The following is an 18,183-nucleotide window of genomic DNA, read 5'->3' on the forward strand; positions in this document are numbered from 1 at the left end:
TCTCTCTCTCTGTTGTATGTATACAACAAGTAAGTGAGAGCTGACAAATAATATCAATTATATTGTGATATTGTCTAAAATAAATTGATACTCAAGTTTTTAAGAATATAGGACAACTTAATGATGTAGGATACATCAAATAGGAAATGAAGAAATGACAGGAGAATTGTTTACAGGCTGCTAAATTTGAAATCGTTGTATCAAATGGCAGAAGTAAATAACACCTGCACATATTGGCCAAAGTTCAGTAGAGATCTGAGTTGAAATACTGATTCTATTTGTATATAGATGATGACAAAATTTATAGGAATAAACTAGACAGATTAAGAGAACAAAATGAGTGGGTGGAAATTAAAGATAAAAGAAATGCACAAGAAAAATTATGGTAAAAATATGTAATATAAAATATTGGGAGCAATAATTTTAAATATTGTTCAAAAGATGTTAATGTTAAACCCTGACATTAAATGACAAAATTGAGGATGCAGGGAAAGCAGGGTAATATGATAACACACATTCTATGAGGCACATCCTCATAAAAGCAGAAGGAGGGGGGATGGAATATTGGGTTTCTGGGGAGATGATGGGGAAAGGGGATAGCATCTGAAATGTAAATAAAATATCCAGTTAGAAAAGAGAAAAAAATCTTCATGTATGTTATCCAACACATCTCTAATGTATCATAGAAAGCAATAAAAGCTTACATAAAATGTAAAAAAAATATAAATAATCTCTCAATACTTAAAAAAGTTTTTCAAATGTTAAAATAGGAAATTCAACAAACTCCTGAATTATATAAATTTTACAGCTAGAGGTAGGGAAGCCAGAGAGAGACTTCAGTGAGTATAAGTTTCACTAACAACTTATAACCCAAATGTTATTTGCAATTTACAGCTTCTGGAAGATGGAAATTATTTTTCCCCATTGAATGACACTGAGTATATCAACCAGAAGTCAAAGCAAGTTCTATGCTTAGGAGAAACTGGCCAAAACAAAAGGGACTCTATGTGTTTACTGTGCTTTTGCTTAGGTCCTATTTTGTTATTGGTGGTGGTGGTGGTAGTTTTGTTTGTGTGATTGAGATATTTTTGGAGGGAGAAGGAAAAAGAGTGAGTGAGCAAGCAAGAGAGAGAAAGAAAGAGGGAGAGAGAGAGTTGACAAAATAGAATAATTAGTGTATGTAAAAAAATAGTATACAATAAAGAACAGAAGGAAACCTGAGTCCATGAATCAAATGTTCAATAAATTTGACATCTCATAAGGAACTTTGATTAGACATTACAGAAGTGTGTGCACATGCGTGTGTGTGTGTGTGTGTGTGAAAATACTTCTTTAGAAACTATGGGTACTGCTTTGTTAATTGCTGTATTAATTCAACCTTTCATAGTTTCCTTTCCAAATATATCCACTAGCCCATACTCTTCCTGTACTAATTAAGTTTTGTTTGTTATGATGAACACCATGACCAAAAACATCTTAAAAAAGAAATGATTTACTTCAGCTTAAAGGTTCCATTCCTTCACTGAGTGATGGCAAGGCAAGAGCTTAAGGCAGGAACTGAAATAGAACTTTGGAGGAATAGTGCTTTCTGGATTGCTCTCCACCAATCTCTCAGCCTACTTGTATTAATTTACTCATATATTACCTCCTGACTACCGTTTATACTCCTTCCTCTACTTCCTGGACCTCCCTTATCACATTCCCTGTCCCCAGATCCACTTGTTCTCCTTTACCTTCAGAAAACAGTAGACCTCACAAGGATATCAAACATAGCGTATCAAGTCAAAATAATACAAACATATATGAGGCATCCCAGTCGGAGGGAAAGAATCTTAAAAGTAGGCAAAAGAGTCAGAGACAGCTCTCACTCCCAATGTTAGATCCCACAAGAAGACAAAGCTACACAACCATAACATATGTGCAGAAAGGTCCCATATAGCCTCCCTGGCTATCGATTCAGTATCAGTTAGCCCCTTTGTTCCCAGGTTAGTTGATTTTGTGGACTTTCATGTGATGTCCTTGACCCCTCATGCTCCTACAGTCCTTCCTTCTCATCTTCAAAGTATTGGGAGTGGTCAGCTTAATGTTTGGCAGTGGATCTCTGCATTTATTTCCATCAGTTTGAGCCTACATTTAACACAACCCAGAACTGACTTCTCGAGGCTGACAATGCTGTCAGAGGACTGGGACTTCCCATGGATACTGATAATAAACAAAATATTCCTACAGTTTTACCTACAGGTGAATGCAATGGGCGCGTTTTCTCATTTCAGATTTCCTCTAAATGATTCTAGTTTGTGTCTATTTAAAAAAAAACAAACAAACCAAAACCAAACCAAAACAAAACACAAAAACAACCAAAACCAGCCAAACAAACAATATACAAATTTAAAAAAAAAGCCCCACAAATCCTGTAGAGATCTGGATAGGTTATGCCAATTAAATTCTTCTGTATAGAAATGTTATGGATGTCAAAAGCTTATTGATGGGTACTATTTATTAGACTGTTAATCCTAACAATCAGAACTTTTATCTTCTATGAAAGGATAATTGACTCATAATTTAAGTGTATATCAAACTTCTGTTATTTTGATAGGAGTATTCATACGTAAAAAATAAGAAAGTTGGAGAAATGCTATGTGGTTAAGAAGCCTTGGTTCTTTTACAGTATGTTCATGTTGTCCATCACACATGTGTGATGCTTAGAAATGTATTCAACTATGACTCCATTCTTCCAGCACTCTCTACTGAAGTCCAAAGGAACATGCACTAACATGCAGAGACATAGGCACACATGTACACAAATAAACAATAAATAAATATCCTAAAAGTAAAAGAATGAGAATTTGGGAAACTATGACTTCATTATTTACAGGTAGATTTAATAATAAGTATGTATATATTACCAAAAGAATATTAAATGAATACTTACCAGAGAATATGTATTAAGGTATCAATTATATATATATATATATATAATGCTATACCATTTCTTTATTTTATTTAGTTAGTAAAAACTAAAATAGTAACATTGGGAAAAATACTCATCACAATGAATTAAAAAATTGATAAGTCAAATTTTTAAAATTCTACCTTTCACAGACTTATTTGGAATAAAGTAATTAGAATAAATGTTCAGGATCAATAAACTCAATTCAATATGTTGCAATGTTTCTATTTATTTACAAGATTGTAAATGAAGCTCTTATCAGGAAGGAATAGGCAGTTAATGCCATCTTGTTGTCCAATTATTTTAGTTTTGGAAATTGCTGGCTTCTATTTGGTGCCTGCATAATTTTGTCTATTCAGGTAAATAAGAGTTAATAGCCAGACTGTGAATTTGCCATAGTAGATAATTAGTGTAATCTGTTGTGTATGAAAGCTAAGCTGGCAAAACTGTTTTTAATAATGCCCATGATGTCAAATCACCAATTTCTCATTGTGGCTGCAAAATGCACAGATGGGAAAAGACTTAGTCCTCATTTGTAATTTATCTGTTTTTCCTAAAGAACCTACTTGAATATTCTTTTATTACAGCATTCCGAATAACAATAAAATTGACTGACTGAAATATCTCATTTCAAAATGACATACCCCTTTCTTGTTTATCATTATTGTCAACACTCAATGCACTAATTTTCTATAACTTTCCTCCATTTCTATATCAGCTTTACATTTTTTTAGTGGAATGTCATCAGTAAAAGAACAAGGATATACAGATTAATGTCTTTACAAAACAAAACAGTCCTATGCTTACTCTGATATAACATGAGGCATCACATTACATTCTTTGTACGAGTTTATTATAAAATGATACATATAGTAATATTAATGTAATGCTATTTATGTTGTTTATAAATTTATACATATAATCTATTTGTGAATTATAGGTGTAAAGAAGCTCCTTATTGAAGTATAGAAGACATGCATGATAATTGTTAGCTTGCTTTAGAAAAAAACTCAGAAACATTACTTTATATGAAATAAAGCTTTGTTTTGTAAAGAACCTTAATGAAGCCCTCAGTAAAGGAGAAGTCAGAAAATGCTCTTCAGAAACTTCCCAGATAAGACTGTGTCATCCTTCATGCTTATGATGACTTTGATGTTATCTGTTTGCAAGTACAATATGTAATAGAAAATAGACTGACAAATTTTATACTAGCAATTATGGATAATTTAAATTAATAACTACATTTTCTCTCTAAGTTTATGAACATCTTGGGATATATTTATACAAAATAATGATTTTATATAGTTACAATTTTGATATAGCATATTACATATTATATATTATGTATATTTCTCATGTCATATTTACTATTGCATTAATCTTCATTTGAAAAAAAGAAATATTTAATTTGGACTACCATACTGTCTCTTTCTGTCTCTCTCTCTCTCTCTCTCTCTCTCTCTCTCTCTCTCTCTCTCTCTCTCTCTTTCTCTCTCTTCTTATCAGTATATACTAATTTTGTGGAAAAATTATCTCAAATACAAATATGGAAAATCAATTTATGTTGTATTATTTAATTAATCTTAAATTGGGAGTTCTACCCCACCTTTGATCATTTAGTTCTCTGATAAAATACATGCAACTGTTATATTTATCATGACCCTTTAAAGTACTAGAGCTGGTCAGATATTTATCCTTTATGCATTTTGTCTATTTCCCTATCTACAACCCTAAGTTATAATTTACTATGTCCCATCTGAGCTGCTTTTAACTCCAAGTGTTCAGTCCTCATGGCTCTCTTCATGACTCACTACCCCATGGAGTCTTCTCCTTTCTTTACTTTCCTCTTTGTGGTCCTCCTTAGACAGCAAGCCTGGGAATAGAAACTCCACCTACCATGATTCTGCCCAACCATAGGCTGTCAGCATTTTTATTCAACCAATAGTTTTAGACTAAGGAACAAGGTCACATAGCATTACTTGTATACATGCAGATTCTCTGGTCCCTTGGAGCAACCAGGCCTTTGGTGGCTAGTATTTAGGATTACAATATATAAGAAAAAAATCTCAAGGCATTTACATTTTATGGATATTATTAGAGTTTTTTTTCTAATATAAAGAGTTTGTAAATAGGATGGTATCTTCAGGTTACTCTTTTGTTGATGATGATAATGTCCTTGTCATTGCTCAGTATTTTGAGTAATATAGGGATGGAATAAGGCAGGAATTCAGAAAGAGATAAAGAAATGCTTGCAGGTGGAGGGAAAGAAGAAATGAAGGTTAAGAAATTAAGTGGGGATATAATTACTGAGGAAAAATAAACCTATGAACTATGAAAGGAAAGAAGAACACATACATACTAACACAGATTCTGAATTTGGATATTTTCCTGATGTTATGCTTCGTAGAACAATGGTAAAAATCATGGAAGAAGCACCACTTAAGCTACCTGGATCTAAAATTTGTATAAAATGTAGTTCCATGGGCCTGTGATCAAGTTAGAAAAAGAGCCAGGAAGCGCAGTTTTCTTATGGTTTCTGCTTGAGTTCATAAAACAATGTCCCACAGTGAAGGACTGTGGACTAGAAGATGAAATAAGCACCTTTATTCTCAGGTTGCTTCTGGTCATTGTTTTATCATAGCACCAGAGACGAAGTTGGAACAGACACAAGAATATCTGAAGAAGCTGCCCTTGGATATTATAAGATGCATTGCTTATTTAAAGAATTTTTATCTAGACCGAGCTCACTGTCGCTTTTTCTGAAATGTATTAAAATGGGTTCTACATCATAATATTTATCTTCTTTTCTTTTGGAAGTAATATGTTAATTTACTGAAGTATGATGTTTTAGATTTTTGATCTTTAAAACTATCTGTATTCTTAATTTAGAAATGAGCATCTTAAAGACAATATATAGTTTGCAAATCCTTTGATGCAGCATTTTTGTTTATATTTTAATTAGTTTATTCCTATTAATTCATATTTAAATTATTATTTAAACAAAAGGATTCAAAGTTACATTTTAATTTTGAAACTTTTATCTTCTGTTTGCTCTAGGTGTTCTTGATCTAACTATTTTGGTGTCCTCTAATGTGTTATTATAATAATTTTATAATTTATTGATTATGTAATACATATTTTCAGATAAATATTAACATATATATCTTTTGAAAATATATATGATTATATAATTATATATGATATACACTATATAAAATTTTACTGTTGCTGTTATTTTATACTGAAACTGCAGAGATGGCTCAACTGCTAAGAAGACTCTTTCAGAGGACTTGCTTTAGGTTCCCAGAGTGCACAATGGGTGGCTGACAACTACTTGTCCCTCAATTTCCAGTTCATCTGACTCCCACTTCAGTTGACTTAACTATTTCTTCAGTATTCATTTATAACCACATCATATGTTGTTATATTTTTGGCTTTACTGCTAATCATGGTGTTAAAAATTCAAAATAAGTTTGTTCCATGTGTATTATTTCTTTGTCTTTTTAAATTTTCTTCCTCTGGACTTTTCTCCGTAGAGAATATCTGTAAGTTATTTTCATAGCAGTGCTTCTCAGTCTTCCTATTTTTGCTATACTTTCATAAAATCCTAGGGTTCTGGTGATGCCCCACAAGAAAAATAATTTTGCTTTTAGTTCACATCTATAATTTTGCTATTATTATGAACTGTAATGTAAACCTGGTATGCAGGATATCTGATATGCCATTCCCAATGGGGTCTGAACCCCAAGATTCACAGATTGAGAACCACTCTTAGAGAAAGTTTTTTGGCAACAAATTATTTTATTTTCCCTTTATCTGAGAATGCTTTGGACCCCTCTCCTGACTGTAGAATATTTCTCATGCCCTTGGCATTTCTGGTTGACAGTTACTTTCTTTAATCATGTGGAAAATAATGTGTCATGAGCTCCTGGACTTCCTGTTATGAGGGGGAAAAATCATGTTTTCTGAACTCTTTTTTTCTCTCTCACCAGTGAGGCAAAATTTTCTTTGGATATTTTCTACATTTTTTTTTCTTTATCAGATTTTAAGTTGATTTTGAGGTTTCATTCCAAATATTTCTCAGGGTATAACCTGTTTGAAGTCCCTTCATTTTTGCACTGGTAAATTAATAGCTTTGACCTAATGTGGACTATTCTAGCCATTACTGTTTTAATTTCATTATTAGCATTGGCATCTTTCTCATGTCCTCTCAGGAGTGTCATGATGAAAATATAGAATCTTTAGAGTTCTTTGAGTAACTAACTTTCTGTTTTTAGTTTATTTTCTCTGATTATTTTGATGAATAAATATTATTTTTCTTTCAGGTCATTGATTCTTGCTTGTTTATTTAATTAATTGTCTTGATTGTTTATTTGTTTTGGTTTTTTTGATTAATTATTTCAGTTATATTTCATTTTGCTATTTCACTATTTTTAAACACTGCATTTGAGCCAAAAAACTTTTGGCTTCTTTGTTGATATACTTTACTTACTTCCAAGTCTAATATATATATTTTTAATTTGAGCATTTTAATTACCAACTAAATCTTTTTGACCATTCCTGTTAATGATTTATAGGATAATACTAACAGGTTTTTAAAATTCAATTTATTTTTATTTTTCTCAAAATTTTCATATATACTAATGTATATATTTCAAATATGTACATATATTTCACACATACTCACATATATATACATATTATATATATATATAATATATATATATAATATATATATATAATATATATATTCATATATTTCACACACACACACACTCGCACACACACACACACACACACACACACACACACACATACACACATATTATTTTGATCACATCAAATCCAAAGTTTTGCACTTTGGTGCTCCCTGAATCCCTTGAAACATATTCTTCTCTCAGTTATATGGTTTTCTTTTTTTGTCTTAAAAAATAATCCCTTGAGTCCAATTGGTGCTTCCCGTACGAATGTGGTTGTAGGGTCATTCACTGGAATACATAGAGCCTACTATTAGCTACATCACACCCTTTGATCATAAAACTGGTCTTCACTCTTTCAGAAATTGTCACCTATCAATAACTCCTCAATTAGTGTTTGGGAATTTTGAAGCTCTCTCTTACTCATAGTGGAAATTTTGACTGTCTCAATCTTAAACATGTCTCTTATAGGTAATTCTTTCCATGGCAGAAATAACATCCCTAGAAGAGAAAGAGGATATAGAAAGAATGTAAGAGCAGAGAACTAGGAAGACTAGAGCCAAATGCTGTCTTGTATTCATGACATGGCTGTCAGACTTATGACTTAACATCAGATTATAATAGAAAGAGATAAGTCAAATGGTATGTTTTTGAATATGAGTATGATGAGGCATAGAGACTAAGAGATAGAGTGAAGAAAATAATGAGAAGAAGGTTAAGTCAAAACAAAATATATATGAAAATGCCCAACAAACTTGAAATTTGTTATGAAATAAATGTTACTTTACAATATTCTTAAAACCATAGATAATATATTTTATAAACTTAACTCAGTTGTTATTCATTCTATCTAGGCATCCAGGTAATAAATTCCTGGACACATGTTCCCAGTCTTTATGCACAAGTAATTTCATCTATTTACAATTGATGCACACTTGGAAAAAGGGAACACTGAGCCCATGTTTTGAACTATGAAGAAGATGATCTCAGTTGATGTTAAAGATGCAGACTACAATCATTGTCTTGTGTTTGAAAGGAGGCACCTGGGCCCAGGTGATATATGAAGCCCCATGTAAATCAGTTTTTGATGGATTTTTTTCTGATACACTGTATTATACCATATCATTTTCTTAATTCTGTGCTCACATACTTGATATTTGGAGTTGTTATCATGAAAAAAATTTCTAATATTTTAATGAAGAAGATAAAACCCTCTGTAATTTTTAAACAAATATATGTAAATCAAAACGAAGTTTTATCTCACTATGTGTGAGTGTATCACTAGTGGTGGGAGATATTAATGCTACCACTATGGATTCAAGATGGATACATGGATGAATGGTTGTTATAGAAATGTTTAATCTAATTCCATAACCCAGGATTTATACCTTGCCTTTGAACATTCAGTTCTTAGATTAAAAAAACACACAGTGTTTATATTTACAACAAGCCTTAAATAGCACAAAAGCTGGGCAGATATCTACCAACTATCCTATTAGAATCTACTTTTCTGTCAATAATCCAGAGTTATTACTTACTATGTTTCATCTGGGCTGCTCTTAATTCCAGCTGACAAGCCCTCAGGGCCATGTTCTCTTGAACTCACCAAAGTCTCAGCAGCTTCTTCTCCATTCACCTTCCCCTTTGACTCTCCACCTCCAAACAAGTCACTCCAAAACCACCTACCTCTAATATTTCCAGTATTTCTAGTATTTCTAAGATTGGCTATAGCCAATTTTATTTAAGCCAGAGTTTTAAATCAAGGAACAAGATACATGTAGAGTCACTCTTAAGCCTAGACCTTCAGGTATAGAACTTAGCATTACAATGTATAGCAATAGACCAAACCTCAATAAGTAGTCCTTTCTTTAATTGAATTATTGTAAATTGTATTCAGTGGTAGTTTTAAGTGAACCACACTGACTGGCACTGATTACACCCTTACTAGAACATAAATCTTCATGTGTTTTATAACTACTTACTGGAGAAAAAAACATACTTATTTTATCTCAGTCAAATGAGAAAAGCCAGAATGTTAGAATTCATGTGAAGTGGACAGTAATATTAATTCAGATGTTGTTTTACTCCAACATGGGTCAATGCTTCTCTGCTCTGTACTAATAACATTTGAAAGGTCCAGACTAACTGAATATTATGGAGAACTTAACATGGATTTCTTAAGTTATGACATCATGTTAATCAGTCAGGGTGAGTACAAGGCAGCCTCTATACTTCAGGCTCAATCACAAACTCTCAATTCTGAGGCAGGAAAAGAGACTTTAAGAAATGCAAAATATGGACTATGAGGGAATCTGCTTAAATCTAGTGGTCTGGGTATGACAGAAACTTCCTGTAAAATTAAAAGTCAAATCTCTACTTGTTCATTACATCTGTTGCACAGAAGAAAGTAATATCTGTTCAGTTATGTGAAATCTGAAAGTGCTAAATATGAATGAAAAACTTTTTCTGCACGGAGTTGACTTTTTAATCACCTGATTTTAATTCAATATTCATCAATATGTATAATTGGTTCATTTTATTTAAAATATGGGAATCTGTTAAAAGATTGAAAGGAATCATGAAAATGGTTATATATATAAATATATACGTATTATATATAATAGTTTTATATATAAATATATATGTATTATATATATAGTAGTTTTATATATAAATATATATGTATTATATATATAATAGTTTTATATATAAATATATATGTTACTTTACAATACAAATATACATTAAAAGAATGGGGAGAAAAAAAGTAGGAACAAGTCTTTTTACATATCAGTTCTTTGTGTGTGTGTGAAATACTGCGCATAGCACATCAGTGTTCTCCATACTTTAACCATGGTGATGAGTTTGTTTCATTGATTTGCTCCTCATCAACTGTGAATCTGATCTGCCCCATTGGCAATCTGTCATTGACAACAGGCTCTCATTAGTTTACTGACTGGCAAATGCTTCTTTGTCATAAATTGTACCATTCAATCTTTCAGTCTGTCTGCTTGAAAATGAATTTGATCTTTTTCTTTACCTAGAATTCTTCCTGTTGTTTCAATGCAATGGTAAGCATCATGGTTTTTTTTTTCTGCACTTGGTTCATAAAATAGAATCATTTTTCTATTCAAGCAAGTAAATAAGCAAATAGGCATAAGGGACTTGAAATAGGGATGATGTCTATTTATTTATTTTAGTCTTGTAAGCAGTTTGTCTAAAGTTGCCAAGGATATAGAATTTGTTATTATATTTGATAATTGTATTAAGAAAACATAGAGTTAATAATCTTCGGTCAGTTGTTAATTTAGTACACACAGGAAATGATTTTATCTTTATTTTTAATTTCTTTAACTATATAGTAACACATTAGTCTTATTTTACATTTTTATTTTTTTACATTTTGGTTCATTACTATTCTGATTTTTGCTTTTAATATTATTTACTTTTGCTTGTCCTTGCTACTTTGAGAATATCTTCTTTAGTTAGAAATGTGCTTTAGCCTGTTTTTACCCTTGTTTAATTTGGTTATGAACTGTTAATTTTTCACCTTAATTCCTCTGTTATATATAACATTCTGTCCACAGTTTCCCCTCTTCTATGCTCCATTCTCTCCTTTCCCTTCACCCCACTCCACCCCCACCCCACCCCTACTCTGTTTCCCTTTAGGAAATGGCAGGACTCTCAGGAACATCAACCAAGCAGTGCAGAATAAGTTAACAATAATAGCAGGCACATATCATCAACTCAAGTCTGGATAAGTCCATCCAGTAGGAGGAAAAGGATCTTATAAGTAAGCAAAAGAGTGGGGAACAGGTGCTGTTCACACTGCTAGAATTTCTATAAGAACACCAAGCTACTCAGCCATAATGTATATGCAGTAGACCTATGTCAGGCTCTGACAGGCTCCCCAATCTCTTTGAGTCTGCATAAGTTCTGGTCAATTCACTTGTGGACCTAGATCTTATGGTGTGTTCCCTATCCCTTGATCTTTTTGTTTCCTATGACCCTTAATCCCCATCCTACGCAGGACTCCTCAAGCTCTGCTTAATGCTTGGCTCTAGGACTCTGTACCTGCTAACATCAGTAGCTGGATAAATTCTCTTTGATCATTTTGATGACAATTCTGCATGATATTGTTCCAGGATACTGCAGACAAGACAAACGTGAGGTCAAAGATTTCTGTCACTGGGTTGATGTCTCCATCTTTCATTGAGATCTAGCCTGGTTAATGAAGATAGCTCCACATCCACCATTAATAGGAGTTTTTGCTAGAGTTAACCTCATAGATTCCATGGAGTTTTCCTTGCACTAGGCTTCCATATCTGACAGAGAGCTAATATCAAAAATATATAAACGACTAAAGAAACTAGACATCAACCAACTAAAGAATCCAATAAAAAAAATGGGGTGCATATCTAAACAGAGAATTCTCAACAGAGGAATCTCAGATGGACAAAAAGCACTTAAGCGAAATGTTCAACATCCTTAACCATCAGGGGACTATAAATCAAAATGACTGTGAGCTTCTGTCTTACACTGTCAGAATGGCTAAGATCAAAAACCCAAGTGACAGCTTATGCTGGGAAGGGAGTGGGGCAAGGGGACCACTCCTCTACTGCGTGTGGGAGGAAAACCTTCCATGTCCACTTTGGAAGTCAACACAGCAGTTCAGAAAATTAGGAGTCAAGCTGTTAGTTTTTAACAGTAATAATGCCCTGGGTTTTATTTCCTATTATTTTTCCAGTGATATTTATATTACATTTTTCTAACATTTTCAATATATATTCACATATTTATTTTCCATTATTCTCTGATATCCACTTCTAACTTCTACTGAGTTATTTCTTCCAAGTAGTCCTCTTCCTACTTTCACATTTGTTCAAGTAGCCACAACAGCTGGGTGCTTATTTCAATACTCTTGTCACATCCAGAGGATAGCACTTAGCAAATAACTCCCATCCTCTGGCTCTTACAAGATTATCAGGCTCAGTTACATAGTATTCCCTGATTCTCAAGCAGGGTTATAGTTGTATTTGAATTAAAAGTCACTTATTCTTAACAATTTGAGTAGTTATGAATTTCTTCACTAACCATTGTCCATCATAAGAAAGTTTTCCGAGCACAGTTGAAAGCAAGATAGGTCAAACAAATAAACACATAAGTATATAGAAGGTGTCTTGTAGTATGTCTACACATCCATTTAGCAAAGAAACAGTAGTAGGTTTTTCATCTATGGCTTTGACCTCCATAGTCATAGTCTTTTGACCAGGTTAATAGCACCAGACATCTATTGCTTCCCACAGAGCGAGCACCAAATCCAATTAGATAAATCTCCAAACAGATACGTGACTGTTGTACCAGAAAGCATTATCAGAACTGGAAGTTCTTTTTTTTTTTTTTTTTTTTTTTTTTTTTTTTTTTTTTTTTTTAATATACGGTATCTACTGCTGTTTTAACCAAATGATAGCTTTTTTTTTTCATCAGTAGCCCACATGAAGCATTTGTCATTGAATGCTAAGCAGTAGGGCAGAGGCATTTAATTATGTCCTAGCTTGATTTGTCCAAATGTGTGTTATTTTCAGCAAATGGTCTTATTATTTATTTCTATTGGTACACCAAGAAAAATGTAAATAGTTACCAGTATCTCCTGGAAACTTAGATTTGATACGGTTGAACTCTTTTTTCTATACTACATGACAATCTTCTATGTTGGGTGAGATTGATAATGATGGTTAGAGGTGGAAGATGACTTTTGAATGCCTTCCTTCTCTTCAATTTCAATAATATCTCAGGTATCCACCACCTTACCTTACCCAATTTTAATCCTTTCATGTTTTTACTTTTATAAAGGTTTTTCAATTAAGTGGGTTTTTTTTTGTATATTTGTGTAAGTGTATGCTACATGATATCAAGTTCTCACAAAGAGTAGAAGAGGGGATTGGATACTCCTAGAGTTAAGGATACAAACATTGTCAGTGTTAGCGAACCTATCTTGTGTCCTCTAGAAGAAAAGTAAGTGTTCATACACACTAAGATATCTCTCCAGCCTATCTCTTCTGATATATTTTTTTAAGGAATATTCTTCTTTCTCCATAAGCTTTAAAAGTTGAATTTCACCAAGGCTGTCATCTCAGATATTTATGTTTAAGATCCTCCTATACCTGCCTTGAACACAGTGAATCTTCATGATAAATATGTTGCATTTTTGGAGATTATTTTATATTGCTTTGTTTGTACAGTTTTACCCTATTTGAGATTATATATATATATATATATATATATATATATATATATATATATATATGTTTACAATGCAATTTCTCCATCTATTGCTGGGCATCTGGTCTACCCTTCAGAGTAGTTTGTTAGGGGAACAAATTCTACAGACAGGAAATAGCTTAAGTTGTTGTGGGACTCATGCAAAGACAAAGCTGTACAACTGCTACGTATATGCTGGCAGCTAGTTCAGCAGAGACTTGATACTCTAGGGATGGTGATATCCAGGGGAGTCCTAGCACTCTCAGAGGAGAAGAGAAAGGAAGATAGAGGTGGAGGAGGAAGGGATTATGTTAAAGGGGACCTGAAGGGATTCACCAATCAAGGGCATAAAATAAAGAAATTGCTTGGCAATTTCATTTAGATCATTTAGATGAGTTTCATTGTGTGTATTTGTGTGTCCATGTATGTGTGTGTGTGTGTGTTTGTGTGAGTGTGTGTGTGTATACTACCTCACTAAGCACTTTTTTTTAGTATAGTTTTATCCATTTACCTGGAAACTTCCTATTTTCAAAGGCTGAGTAGGATTCCATGTGTAAATTTACCATATTTTCTTTATCCATGTATCTGTTTAGGGACATCTTGAAGAATGAAATGTGGTGTAACATTTGGGTTATTCTCTGAAGGGGAAGGTGAAAGGGGTCTCAGCAATCATTTCAGTAAAGACTTTGAGGAATCCAGAGAATAATCATCTGACAGCATCAACTGGGTTAAATTTCCACCAAAGAAAACAGCATGTTTAAACTTTAATGCTCTATTTGAATTGGTGTTCAAAATACTTAGTAGCTCCACTTGGCATTTTCATCTTTCAAAGACAGTTTTCCAAGGAGCATTTTCAGACACTCTGACACTAGCATCTTTTGAAAGTCTTCCGTTTCTCCTCAGAGTTCTTATTAGGGAATTTGCTATTAATCTCTTCTGTAACTAATTGTATTGGAATCAGGCACGTGGTGATTTTGAAGACTTAATCATTATTAGTGGTGACTCTGTATTTCACATTTCAGTGTGACTTTACTTCTGTGTGTCTAAAGGTAGAGAGGATCAATGAATCTTTTGAAGATTTGCATTGGTTTAATAATAATCACTAAAAAGGTTTCCATAATAACACAAACATAAAGCTCGTAGTTATTTTGGTTTGAAGGAAAATGTGAATTTACTATTAACTGAAATTCAGCAACTCAAATTAGTTTTATAAATCTGAAAATAAGTTAATTTATTAGCAGAAATATACAACTAAAATATTGGGGATTAGTTTTTCTTTCTTATATCTGAATTCAAATTTCAAATTCTTAAAAGGTTGTTAGCTGATAAATTATTTTTGGTTCTGTTTGGTTTGATTTAATTGATGCATTATCATCTACAACTTCATGAATCTGTATCAAGCCTCCATGTTCCAAGAGAACCCCCAATAAGACATATAATGTATTAAGTAATTATTTGATCATGGAGCTACAGAGCCTCTTTTATAAAAGTGAAAATCTCTCAATATGTTACCTATGATCTATTAATTCAGTGATTTTAGCTGATCAAGTTCATGGGTACAACATAAAAGATGGACATTTCATAGCTTGCTAGTTAAAATAATGTCAGCTTGAGATCTGATAGTTTCCTTAATGTGCAGTATGTGAGCTGAAAAATACCAACTTCAATACTGGGCCATGCTATATGCCTTGACAGTTAGCTATTAGAAATATGCAAAGACTGGAACACAATGGAAGTATGTGGTGAACAACCATGTGAAATGATGGGAAGAATGTTTAAAGAGCCCTGTAGCACACTGTGTGTGGTAATATTAAGTAAGTATCTCAATAAAAAACATGTGCCTGCATATGATCCAAAACATTATGGAGATTTAGGCTTGTGTAATTTATTAAAAGACAATGTCTTTTGCAATAATTGAAAATATAATGCTAAAGAAATAAAATAAACAATGGAGGATCCAAACTAACAACTTAAAATTCCTTTACCAGTTGCTTAAATAGAACTTGACATCAGGTTGTTACATCATGATCCAAATCTGGAGACTTAACAGTTTTGGGGAAATAAGGGCCCACTAGAACAGGGTCATTTCTATGAGTGTGTCACACCTTAAGAGTGAGCTGAATTTCCTATTTGCTGGTGGCGTATATGGTATGCCAATCTTACAAATTATTCTAGGGCTCTGTAAAGGAAAAATGTTATTTCTGTTTGATTACTATTCTCCTTGTTTTCATGGAAAAAGATTTTTAGTATGAGAGTGATTAGTGATTATTAATAGTTATATGTGTGTTTGTAGACTCTGTAAGTGTTCTATGCCCCAAGGAAACTATTTTGCTTTCTGAATATATTTGTTCGGGTGCCATCTCATACTTTCATGTGGTCTCTTACAGTTTAACCCAAGACTTTTCCCTATAATTTGACAATTTGGATGTCTTGTAGAAGACTTTTAACTATCCTGACAACTTAATATTTGGCGATGTAGAAAGCTATTATCAGTAACTAACTATAATTCCATTATAACTGGAGAACCACGACAGTAAACAACTTTTATTTGTCAATCTGCTCTTCTGTTCAATTTTCTGTATGCTACCATTACTTCTATAGTAGATTACAACTTATTATTGAATAGGTACACCTCTTCTACTTTGTAAGTTTCAAATCCAATAACAATGAACATTTATCTGATCTTTGTGCTCTCGTCCTAAAAGCAAGAATATTAAAATCTTTCCAACTTCCAAAGGCACAGCCATTTACCCATGTAGACTTGTACTGAATTGAGACATCTCATATTATCCCTAAATCAACATTTACACTGCAAATTATAAAAACATGAAGAATAATAAAGTAAAGTAGTTAAACTTGAACTACTTTGATGATTTATCATGAATTATGTGGCAGGCTTAAGGCTGTCTCCAAGAGACAGAGAGACAATAATCTGTTCAGCTTATCATAAATTCTCCTTTAACAGGCCCCATTTTCTTTCAATGTACATTGGCATACACTTGGGGGAAAAATCACTTCAAAGAGTAGCTGGCACAATTGTCTTCTTTGAATATCTTGGAATAGAAGCTCCTTGGAGGGAGGACCTGTATCTTCTATGTCTTAAAGGCTTGACATTAAATGAAACTTAAATAAATGTTAAAGCATCATTAGAGCAAACACTTCAACCATTCTTTGTTGTGAACAAGAGGACAGGGGAGGTGGGGACAGCTGGAGCCTACCTGGATGTCAATACCCCTGTGTCTTTTTGTCAAGCTATAGCCTAAGGGTTTTTCTGTTAAACTGACAATAAAAACTGTTAAATAAACTGACAGGTGTCTCAAGCAAGAAAGAATTGGAAATTAAAAAAATTGGAAATAAAGAAAATTGCCTGTGGGGCAGAGAATTAAAAAAAAAATTGTGGGTTTTTTTTTTTTTTTTTTCAGTGGGGGGTGGTGTAGGAGGATGGGGGAAATTAGTCAGTAGGAAAGATTTTTTTAGCTTTGTGGTAAGAGATAAATAGAGTGATTTAAATTTGTTTTAATGAGTGTGCTATTTTGAGCAAAGAAGCAAAGAACCAAACTACTGATAAATGATGTTTGCTAAAATGCAAATAGTGTACTTCAACACAACATAGTCAACAATCAATGTTCAACATATAATTTTTTTAAAAAATACCTAAATATTAAAAGCATTTTTCTGACACATCTGAAATCTACTGCCATTGTCTGTTTATATATATCTTTTGTCTGGAGTTTAGAACAGTAGGAAAAATCTTGGTTACCAAAATAAAATTAAGAGATGGTTTATCCAATACAGGACAAATCTAGGAAGGTCTGAGCATTGAGACAGGGAAAAATAGAAGTCACTTTCTGTCAGTGGAAGGAGAAGGCAGGAAGTATATCTTTCTACCATTGCTTCTTTGTGCTAGGCTGTGCTTGCCTGTGATCTGCAGCACATACTACGTAAATCACAATAGATTTTTCCCTTTAAAAGACCAAGTCAAATCCAGTACCTGGAAATAAGTTTGTAAAGTTAACTGTATTCTGTGGTCATATTTCTTCAATTGAATTTGATGAAGTCCTCGTTTTAGGTCTAAGAGAAAGTATTTATCTCCAAATGTGTAACAGTTCTAGGCACTACAGCAGAAGAAAGTTTAGAGGCAATACTGCAGTTATATATTGTTAATGAAGTTGAAGTTTCAGGAGCAATTTCTAGTTAACTCTAATTTTCTCTCTATATGTTGGTCTTTCTCATGTTGCTCTCACATCTATCACCCATCATTTATAATCTATCTCT

Source organism: Arvicanthis niloticus, chromosome 16, assembly GCF_011762505.2.
Source record: "Arvicanthis niloticus isolate mArvNil1 chromosome 16, mArvNil1.pat.X, whole genome shotgun sequence".
NCBI lineage: Eukaryota > Metazoa > Chordata > Mammalia > Rodentia > Muridae > Arvicanthis > Arvicanthis niloticus.